General features: G+C 38.8%; 2 long non-coding RNA genes across 2 annotated transcripts; both read right to left on the bottom strand.

The window, feature by feature from the left end:
• Window positions 1-3,660: 3,660 nt before the first annotated feature.
• On the bottom strand, window positions 3,661-6,796 carry LOC118491312. Its single transcript, XR_004891228.1, has 3 exons — window positions 6,537-6,796; window positions 5,334-5,416; window positions 3,661-3,751 (listed from the first exon to the last, which is right to left on the bottom strand). It is a non-coding gene; the product is annotated as an uncharacterized LOC118491312 (long non-coding RNA).
• A 2,338-nt stretch (window positions 6,797-9,134) lies between these two features.
• LOC118491311 lies at window positions 9,135-12,108 on the bottom strand. The gene is made up of 3 exons (XR_004891227.1): window positions 12,003-12,108; window positions 10,800-10,882; window positions 9,135-9,225 (listed from the first exon to the last, which is right to left on the bottom strand). It is a non-coding gene; the product is annotated as an uncharacterized LOC118491311 (long non-coding RNA).
• Window positions 12,109-12,378: the final 270 nt, after the last annotated feature.

The raw sequence follows: 12,378 nt of genomic DNA, 5'->3' as shown, positions 1-12,378 counted from the left end.
CCCCAACTTGAAAGGGAATTTCGTCCCGAAATTCACCAGTTGCATCAGATTTTGTTTCTGCCGTTTTGGACAGTTGCGGATACTTGAGCTTCATCTGATCTTCGCGTTCCCACGTGAACTCCGGTCCACGTCTTGATTTCCAACGAACTCTCACAATTGGAATTCGACTGTGCTTACGAACCTTAGCTTCCCGATCCATGATTTCAATAGGGTTCTCAACGCACTGCGACTCGTCATCAATCTAAGGTTCTTGCAAAGAGACCACAAGTGTTTCGTCATACAAACACTTCTTCGGTTTTGAGACGTGAACAACAACGTGAACGTTGCCCAGTTTGCAAGATAACTCGAGTCTGTAGGCCGCCTTGCCGATTCCCTCCAGAATTCCGAATGGCCCAACATATCATGAATTAAATTTGTTGCACTTCCCAAAGCGCACCACACCCTCCCAGGGTGAGACTTCCAACATAACATGATTGCCTTCTACAAATTCTAAGGGTTTCCTACGCTTAACGGCTTTTCTAACGGTCACGCTCTGCCGCCATACGATTCTCGATCTAAACAATATTCCCAAGAGTTTCGAGTACAAGTCCTGGTCCTGTGATTAGGTTATCACCCACCTTAGTCCAACAAGGAGATCGGCATTATCGTCCATGCAATGCCTCAAACAGAGCTGTCTGAATACTAGAATGGTAATTGCTACAGTAGAACTCAACCAAAGGTAAGTGTCCTTCCAATTTTTACTAAAGTCAATCACACACATGCTCGCAGCATGTCTTCGAGTGTCAGGATGGTTCGTTTACTCTGACCGTTTGTCCTACGGTGATAAGCAATGTTCATGTCTAGACGTGAGCCAAGGGTGTTGCGTATTGCCTGTCATAAATCAGGTATAGATAAAAATCAGAGGTAACAGGAGTTGGCACCCGGTGCCTAGAAACCGCCCTTCACAGGTAATTTCAGAGGATACGAGGACTTATCAATTTTCCTCCATTGCAAGAAAGTGTACTGGTTACATGAGACAATCCACGGTCACCCAGGTGATATTGTTTTCGTTTTGAGTTTTAGGTAGACCAGTGACAAAATCCGTGGCAGTCTGTTCCCATTTCCAAATGGGTGTTTCTGGTTGTTGACACAACCCAGGAGGTTTCTGATACTCCATCTTGACTTTCGCATAAGCCAAACATCGTTCACATACATTGCTATGTGGGCTTTCACGTCCGGTCACTAGTACAAGATCCTTAGATCCTAAGACATTCTATCAAAACCCGGACGAGTAGAATATCGAGGCTCGTGTGCTTCGCCCAACACAAGTTCCCTAGTATTGCTGCATAGTGAGACCCATATTCGTTCCATGAGGTAGTGGGTATCGCCCAATTTTAGATACAAATACTTTTTCCACGTTTCGCACGGATTCAACTGGGAGGTTCTCGTCCTTCAACGCTTTGGTTCAAGCAGAACGGATCTGATTAGGTAGGTTAGAGTCGATGTTGTGCTGCGAGGCTCGTACACATTTAGGTTTCACAGTCGAAATCATTCAAAAGTTCCATCCAGCGATGCCATCACATGTTTAGCTCTTTCGAAACAAGGGTACACGGGAGGCCCTTGTGATCGGTCTAAGTAGTGCATTTGGTACCGTCCAAGTAATGCCTCCAACTTAAATCCAAAGACCATGGCTTCCACTGCAGGTTGTGACTCGTGTAATTCTTCTTGTAAATCCACCACGTAATCCATCACCTTCGCGTGTTGCATCGACGTGTAACTGGGACTCTGATTCGAACCATCATGGTATACCACTAGATCACCCATAACCTCAGGTAAAGACGATTCTAAGTGCATTGAAGGGTTGGGTTTCAAATGCTGAAAAGACGTCCTCCTGATTTGTCTCCCACGAATACACAGCACCCAGCTGTGCTAAAGAGCTTAAAGCTGCGCGATCTTCGAAAATTCCGCGATGAATCTGCGATAGTATCTAGCGAGACCAAGAAATTGCTGTATCCCCGAAGGACTCTTTGGTGCCGATCAATTTCTAATAAGATAGATCTTAGCGAGATCCACGTGTATCCCCACTCCGTTGACTACGTGACCAAGAAAGTGTACTTCTCGAATCCTGACGTCACACTTAGGTAGACTTCGCATGGAGTTGCTCCTCCCCTAGGAGCTCTAAGATGAAATACAAGTGTCGTTCATGGTGTTCCTTTCTCCTGGAAGTGATTCAAAACGTCATAGATAAACACGGTTGATGAATCTGGCGAGATGAGGTTGACACAAACTACTCATGTGATCCCTAAGGTTGCTGATGTGTTGGATAACTTAAACAACATGAATAGAAAATCGTAGTGGCCGTACTGTGTCTGTAACGCCATGTTTGGAATCATCCTCCCGTGGGTCTTCTATCAGGTGACAGTTCGATCTTAAGTCGGTTTCTGAATAGAAGCTTGATCATTGCAGCGGGTCAAGCAGGTCGTCGATGCGAGATAGAGGGTGACGGTCTATGATTGCCACCTGGTGGTAGTCTGTACACGTACGAAAGGACTCGTCCTTCATTTCCACAATAGAGCTCGGGTTCCCCAGGACGAGTAGCTAGATCGATAAAACTCCCATCCAGTAGTTCCTGAAGTTGATTGGACAGTTCTTGCAACCCTCCAGGCGCAAGACGATAAGAGGTGCCAGAAATTAGGACTGCTTCTGGCGTGATACACATCTGATATTCCTCCTGACAATGTGGGGGAAAACCTAGAAGTTCTTCGGGCTGCGCACCGATAATCAATGATAGGGTAGCAGGGTAGGTGAAACATTTATGGGCTCCCACCGCCAAAGTGATGCTGACAATCAGTGATTCTCCACCATGAAGAGATATACATGCGATTTCCTCCTTACAGAAGATTTCTGCTTGAGGCTTGGAGATCCGGTCCATACTATCGACTACACCAAAGCTTCTAACAGTAGCAGGGGGAAGGTCAATGTCGGACTCGTGACCTACAAGATTGAGTTGCACCTTAGGTGAACGTGTAAGACTTCAATTGGCTTGCCATCAGCTACTTCTACAAAGTGTCTGCCTTCAAGAGGCATCAGGGTTAAACAGAACAGAGACGAAGCGATTAGTTACCCAAAAACATACAAGCTACCATGTTGCTATTATGCCTAGCGTCACCTACGCCAATCCTAAATGCCCTTCCACGAGCACCACTTCCAGTGTTGTTGTTACTATTACGAGGATTCCCAATATTGTCATTGTTCCTTGGGTTGTTCACGTCTTGACTTATCAACGGCCAATTTTTGTCAAAGTCACCTTCATTTCCATACTAAAAGTTATGATTTGCGAGTACCTTGTTGTCGCTGTGGCCATTGCCTCTATTATTGTTGCTTTGAAAACAGATCCTTGCGATCTTTTCCCTTAGGGTTCACCTTCCCGTTGTTCTTGTCACGTCCTAGGGTACTGCCCATGGCGCTAGTAATTACACATCCCATATTCCAGTCGGTTTCCAGCGTTTATGTGTAACACCCTAAATCGTACATGACAAAAGTCGCAGCGGAAAACACGAACCATAAAATTTCTTTCTTTATAAATACCTCAACTTATTTAAACTTTAACTTTAACATAACTCTTATTCATAAACCCGTCATCCTCTTATTTCCTAATTAAAAACATAACTTATGATTGCTACATTTTACATTCAACGTCCCCGTACAATCTAACTTGTGACTCGATCTTCGATCTCTAATCCTTGTGATAATCGCCCATTATCTGTACAACCTGCATTCACCACATACATACATAAAATTAGCACACATTAATAAACAAGATTCATTCGCGTATACAACACATTTCGTCATCTTTCAAGCTTTAAGCATGTCATCTGCGTATTCACTTCCCGGTGATGCTTCAATGATGTACCTGCATTACTTTTCATTCTCAAAGTACACCATTAATAACATTAACTCCCAACGTCTCCAAATCATAATTACCTACGTACTAACATACGTACATACATGCACATATACATACATACACCTCTACAATACATACGTGCTTACATACATACATACGTACACATCTACATTACATACGTACTCACATACATACATCTATATATACATTCGTACATATCTTTCCTACAACATTACATACATGCATACACTCGTCTATATCATTATACATACATACATACATACTAATTTCATGCCTTCACACAATCTACGTACATACATATCTTCGTACATTTTCGCTTTCGTGTATATATGTTCTACCTACATACACACCTACATACATACCTAAGACATACACACGCATATACATACATACATACATACATGCCTTTCCACATGAGCTAAAAGGGCTTTTCGGGAGCTTAATAAACCATTGGGTCGAAAAACGATGCACCGGGATGCGTTACTGATCAGTCGGATGTACAAAACAAAGAAAACGGAGAAGGGGAAAAGACAGCCCGTCGCCGACGGGTCCTAGGCCGTCGGCGACGGCCTCTCAAATCGCCCGTAAGCACATAAGGCCGTAACCAGGAGCTTAAGGCGTCGGCTGATTTTGAACATTTGGGAGCCCGTCGGCGACGGGTATATACCCGTCAGCGACGCCCTCTAGAAAGTTCATTTTTCTGCAGATCCGTTTCGTCGTCCGTACGCACTAATACGCGCGTAACTTTTGACCCGTTTACCCGTTTAACCTCCCGTTTCTTCCTACATGCTTGTAAATTCACATTCTATCATATGAACTTAAAATCCTATATCCGGATTAAGGAAATTCTTAACTTACATGCATTCGGCTTATTATCATATTCTAATTATTTGACCCGTTCGTGCATTTATCATCATAATCTGTTTATTTGACCTCAGTCTCATATAAACTTAATAATTTCATTGACGCCTATCATAAAAGATTTAATTCCCGGATGCCTTGCATCCTCTTAATCCATTTTCGCTTAAAAGCTCATTTTTGACCCGTTTGGATATTTGTGCATTAAATGGTCTATAACATAACAGAACCATACTCTTCGCTTTCACACATGACCAACACATTATTCTAGTCGGTTCACTTGTTTCCAATCGACATTCAAGGTCGTTTGCCCGATATACCTATCCAGGGGCGTTTTTGTCAATTTCGCTCTATCCTTAACAACAAAGGAATTCCTTACACAAGTAACGAATTCTCCTACTTAACTAAAATTCTTAATCATACATACATTGCTCGGATAAAAGCTAAGATCCATTTAATACTCATTGACATCATACAATTCATTCCTAATTGACCTCAATTATCACATTTAATTAAAATGCATATAACTTTACATAAACAACTAAGAAGTGATTACGGAATCACTTACCTCATGCATCCGTGTTCCCATTCGTTCCTCGCCACTTCTTGACCCGTTAGCCTTTCGTGCCTGATTCCGTCTCGACATGATTCCTATTCTTCCATGTCATCGAAATCACGCTATCATTAGCATACTTATTTGTACATGATAACAATCGTATCAATCCCATATTTCACACTTAACTTTCATTAACCATTTCTAACAAACATAACTCATATAATCGTGTCCGTATACGTTTAACTCATGTAACTCATCATGTCATTACATTTAACACGGATTGCTATTACATGTACCATACGACTTCTCATCAACCTACATTTACGACAACGAGTCAACTCATGTTTCTTATACTTAGTTGACTTTCAAAAGTCAACTATCAACCATACATAACTATCGACTTATCAACATATTCCCGTAACATCATAATCGACTATACGGACGACACTATATACATTTTATCATTCACTTGATGTACGTACTACCTTTTAAGCATAACGTACAACTTATTCATACACAATCTTCTAAATTCATACATAGTTCATCAAATGCTTCTACAATCCAACATGGGGTATTTAAATTAAACATCAAACATGTTATCATCACATTTTATTCACTTCATCTAACAACAATTCATCATTTCTTATCCCATATCTTTAAACATTCACACACGTGTATGATTCCAAACATTATTAACATAAGTGAATCATCAATTTACATTACATCATCTAAAACCCACTTCATAACTACTTGTTAATCACTTACAAGTGATCTAATCTTAAGTTCTTCATAATTCATCTTACTTTTGATATATGTACTACCTTGTAAGCATAGTGTACAACTAGTTCATGCATATCATTCTAATCTCGTACACAATTCATCAATTTCTTCCCCCTAATCAACATGATTCATACATGCATAAACATCATACATACTAGTATCACATTTCTTTCAATTCTTCTAACAAGAATACATCATACAACTCAAAATACATCAACATTAAGCAAGAACTTAGACATAGATGATTTACCCATGTCATCATCTTCACCATAACAAACGGGTTTCACCCTTAAACATCAAATTAACCTAATTCATGCATATCCCATGTTCCAAATGATGATTCTAACACATACTCATACTCAATTTCACACAAATTCGTGATTTACATCATAACCCGCTTCATGGATAATCACCAAACTAGCTTTTAGAACATACCTTGCGATCCCCATGAAGAGGTGATCATTAATCCGTGTTTATTCATGAATTTAGACCTTGATTTGCCCTTCAATTTGATGATCCTTCATGTTTAGGGTTTTGAGCTCTTATGGAGCTCCTGCTCTTCTAGAACACACGTACGTGTGTGTGTATTTGTGTGTGTTTTTCATAAATAATATTCAACTTTCATTTTACCCTATTTTAGTCCCTCAAGTTTGCCACTAGATAATATTGGCACAACTATCATCCTTTAATTACTTTTTACCATATCCCTAACTAGGTTAAATAACCTAGTCACTTATTTCTTGATGTACCATATCGTAACATTTAACGAATATAAAAATTCGGTTTTGGGGTGTAACAAGTCTACCCCTCTTAAACGAGGTTTCGTCCCCGAAACCTTTCTCATTCAAACTAGACCAATTATACTCTTACCCCTTTCAGGTTGTTCATTCACTATACTTACTACAACCTAAGCGCATTCGGGACCTTGGCAAAGGTTTTATTCATGCATGAACGTAATTGTACACATCGTTCATATGCCCTCATATTAAGTAAGTTACTTTCATAATTATACTTGTGTCCGACTCTTCTCCAGAGCTCTTATTAGTGTCTTTTACTTTATAATACTAGCCCTTAACAAATAGCATTACTACGTTTCTTTCATCGAATTTATTCCAATTGTTTATAATTATAAATTGTACAAATCTAAGTACGCGGCTTGTTTCTAGCTCCCTATTTAAGTATATCACATTCATATATTTGCTAATCAAAATAAATCGATTTACTTTATACTACTCATTCATCATGTGCCATCTTTCATTTTGTTCAAATGAACGTGGCCAACAAGCTGAGCATCAGGGTTAGCATTTCTTAACGATACTTCCTTTCTCACTTCCATTTATACAGACACCTATCATGTTTGACTTCTTCTTAACAAATCTATACTTCCCATGCCATACTTCCACGTAACCTTCTCATTTCCTTGACCGACTAGTAATAGTTCATCGTCCCTATATATTCAAACCTATATTAATGCTTACTTATAAAAGCATTCATTACATCCTTTTATGTTTTAAATCCGTCCCACGGATTTAAACGTAACATCCGTACCCTTCATTCCTTCTATGTTTGAATCCATCTAGCGGTTTCAAACATGTCATTCTTACCTTTTCTTTCTTACATGTGTTTAACAAAAACTTAAAGTTTTACCTACCTTCAGCAACAAGGTTTTAAGGTTAGTCATCTTAGTTGTCGAATCATAATTACTTCATTTTAGTTCTATTCATATAGGAGCTTTCTTCTTTCTTACACCTTCAACTACCCAAGTAAATGGGGTTCGGCATAAACGCTCTCAATGAGAGTTAAGCATACACATTCCACTACCCAAATAATTGGGTTTGGCATAAACACTCTCCACGAGAGTTAAGCATACACATTCCACTACCCAAATAACTGGGTTTGGCATAAACACTCTCAACGAGAGTTAAGCATACACATTCCACTACCCAAATAATTGGGTTTGGCATAAACACTCTCAACGAGAGTTAAGCATACACATTCCACTACCCAAATAACTGGGTTTGGCATAAACACTCTCAACGAGAGTTAAGCATACACATTCCACTACCCAAATAACTGGGTCTTTCGCTTTTAATCATAACTTCTTCTTTCAATCCGTATAACGGATTAAGCTTCTAACATTCATTAGAGCATTCAAAATCACCCGTTTAAAAACGGATGGTAGCTTATTCTTATTCGATTTGTTCGCTAGAACCGGACGATTCGCATAACTTTTCATAACCTTCGTTAGCATAACCAAATCCGCAATGGATTTGCTTTTTCGCATTCGCTACAACATAGCGCCCACCTGCTACCCAGTTCTACCGGACATACCTGCAATAATTGCCACGGTCTCACGAACGTCATATGCTTCTTGCGTACTGGCCAGGTGCGCAATTCACACATTAATTTCGTGCCTTCGTGTAATCATCGCCTTATGCCCGAGAAATGGGTTTCAGTTTCGTGCATATTTCTAAAACTTCCCCAAGACCACATCATTGTCTTTCGTTTAATAATTACCCTCCCAAGGAGACCCCTTCCTTTTTCTTTTGACACCGGTACTCATACATGTTAGTAGTGTGTACCTGGGGTTAATTTGCCTATTTGCACCTTTGCCCACCTTAGCGTTCATCCTATTCTGCATTCACGGATCATCCTCTTCAAACTCTTAAGCTTACCTTGCACATAACATACTATTAGTTTCCTTCAAATACATAATCTAATACATACTTACATTTGCTTTTGCATTTAGGCCTCGATCGAGTCTTGGATTGTACGGGTTCTTGATTACGAGAGCACACCGGTTTGAGTTCAAGCATTTACTTTCCATTACTTGATTCTCTCAAACCAGTGCTCTGATACCAACTTGTAACACCCTAAATCGTACATGACAAAAGTCGCAGCGGAAAACACGAACCATAAAATTTCTTTCTTTATAAATACCTCAACTTATTTAAACTTTAACTTTAACATAACTCTTATTCATAAACCCGTCATCCTCTTATTTCCTAATTAAAAACATAACTTATGATTGCTACATTTTACATTCAACGTCCCCGTACAATCTAACTTGTGACTCGATCTTCGATCTCTAATCCTTGTGATAATCGCCCATTATCTGTACAACCTGCATTCACCACATACATACATAAAATTAGCACACATTAATAAACAAGATTCATTCGCGTATACAACACATTTCGTCATCTTTCAAGCTTTAAGCATGTCATCTGCGTATTCACTTCCCGGTGATGCTTCAATGATGTACCTGCATTACTTTTCATTCTCAAAGTACACCATTAATAACATTAACTCCCAACGTCTCCAAATCATAATTACCTACGTACTAACATACGTACATACATGCACATATACATACATACACCTCTACAATACATACGTGCTTACATACATACATACGTACACATCTACATTACATACGTACTCACATACATACATCCATATATACATTCGTACATATCTTTCCTACAACATTACATACATGCATACACTCGTCTATATCATTATACATACATACATACTCATTTCATGCCTTCACACAATCTACGTACATACATATCTTCGTACATTTTCGCTTTCGTGTATATATGTTCTACCTACATACACACCTACATACATACCTAAGACATACACACGCATATACACACATACATACATGCCTTTCCACATGAGCTAAAAGGGCTTTTCGGGAGCTTAATAAACCATTGGGTCGAAAAACGATGCACCGGGATGCGTTACTGATCAGTCGGATGTACAAAACAAAGAAAACGGAGAAGGGGAAAAGACAGCCCGTCGCCGACGGGTCCTAGGCCGTCGGCGACGGCCTCTCAAATCGCCCGTAAGCACATAAGGCCGTAACCAGGAGCTTAAGGCGTCGGCTGATTTTGAACATTTGGGAGCCCGTCGGCGACGGGTATATACCCGTCGGCGACGCCCTCTAGAAAGTTCATTTTTCTGCAGATCCGTTTCGTCGTCCGTACGCACTAATACGCGCGTAACTTTTGACCCGTTTACCCGTTTAACCTCCCGTTTCTTCCTACATGCTTGTAAATTCACATTCTATCATATGAACTTAAAATCCTATATCCGGATTAAGGAAATTCTTAACTTACATGCATTCGGCTTATTATCATATTCTAATTATTTGACCCGTTCGTGCATTTATCATCATAATCTGTTTATTTGACCTCAGTCTCATATAAACTTAATAATTTCATTGACGCCTATCATAAAAGATTTAATTCCCGGATGCCTTGCATCCTCTTAATCCATTTTCGCTTAAAAGCTCATTTTTGACCCGTTTGGATATTTGTGCATTAAATGGTCTATAACATAACAGAACCATACTCTTCGCTTTCACACATGACCAACACATTATTCTAGTCGGTTCACTTGTTTCCAATCGGCATTCAAGGTCGTTTGCCCGATATACCTATCCAGGGGCGTTTTTGTCAATTTCGCTCTATCCTTAACAACAAAGGAATTCCTTACACAAGTAACGAATTCTCCTACTTAACTAAAATTCTTAATCATACATACATTGCTCGGATAAAAGCTAAGATCCATTTAATACTCATTGACATCATACAATTCATTCCTAATTGACCTCAATTATCACATTTAATTAAAATGCATATAACTTTACATAAACAACTAAGAAGTGATTACGGAATCACTTACCTCATGCATCCGTGTTCCCATTCGTTCCTCGCCACTTCTTGACCCGTTAGCCTTTCGTGCCTGATTCCGTCTCGACATGATTCCTATTCTTCCATGTCATCGAAATCACGCTATCATTAGCATACTTATTTGTACATGATAACAATCGTATCAATCCCATATTTCACACTTAACTTTCATTAACCATTTCTAACAAACATAACTCATATAATCGTGTCCGTATACGTTTAACTCATGTAACTCATCATGTCATTACATTTAACACGGATTGCTATTACATGTACCATACGACTTCTCATCAACCTACATTTACGACAACGAGTCAACTCATGTTTCTTATACTTAGTTGACTTTCAAAAGTCAACTATCAACCATACATAACTATCGACTTATCAACATATTCCCGTAACATCATAATCGACTATACGGACGACACTATATACATTTTATCATTCACTTGATGTACGTACTACCTTTTAAGCATAACGTACAACTTATTCATACACAATCTTCTAAATTCATACATAGTTCATCAAATGCTTCTACAATCCAACATGGGGTATTTAAATTAAACATCAAACATGTTATCATCACATTTTATTCACTTCATCTAACAACAATTCATCATTTCTTATCCCATATCTTTAAACATTCACACACGTGTATGATTCCAAACATTATTAACATAAGTGAATCATCAATTTACATTACATCATCTAAAACCCACTTCATAACTACTTGTTAATCACTTACAAGTGATCTAATCTTAAGTTCTTCATAATTCATCTTACTTTTGATATATGTACTACCTTGTAAGCATAGTGTACAACTAGTTCATGCATATCATTCTAATCTCGTACACAATTCATCAATTTCTTCCCCCTAATCAACATGATTCATACATGCATAAACATCAAACATACTAGTATCACATTTCTTTCAATTCTTCTAACAAGAATACATCATACAACTCAAAATACATCAATATTAAGCAAGAACTTAGACATAGATGATTTACCCATGTCATCATCTTCACCATAACAAACGGGTTTCACCCTTAAACATCAAATTAACCTAATTCATGCATATCCCATGTTCCAAATGATGATTCTAACACATACTCATACTCAATTTCACACAAATTCGTGATTTACATCATAACCCGCTTCATGGATAATCACCAAACTAGCTTTTAGAACATACCTTGCGATCCCCATGAAGAGGTGATCATTAATCCGTGTTTATTCATGAATTTAGACCTTGATTTGCCCTTCAATTTGATGATCCTTCATGTTTAGGGTTTTGAGCTCTTATGGAGCTCCTACTCTTCTAGAACACACGTACGTGTGTGTGTATTTGTGTGTGTTTTTCATAAATAATATTCAACTTTCATTTTACCCTATTTTAGTCCCTCAAGTTTGCCACTAGATAATATTGGCACAACTATCATCCTTTAATTACTTTTTACCATATCCCTAACTTGGTTAAATAACCTAGTCACTTATTTCTTGATGTACCATATCGTAACATTTAACGAATATAAAAATTCGGTTTTGGGGTGTAACATTATGCCCCGATT

Source organism: Helianthus annuus, chromosome 4 (genome assembly GCF_002127325.2).
Source record: "Helianthus annuus cultivar XRQ/B chromosome 4, HanXRQr2.0-SUNRISE, whole genome shotgun sequence".
In the NCBI taxonomy this organism is placed as follows: Eukaryota; Viridiplantae; Streptophyta; class Magnoliopsida; order Asterales; family Asteraceae; genus Helianthus; species Helianthus annuus.
The sequence above is the reverse complement of the archived record's forward strand: the minus strand, read 5'-3'. Positions and strand labels throughout refer to the sequence as shown.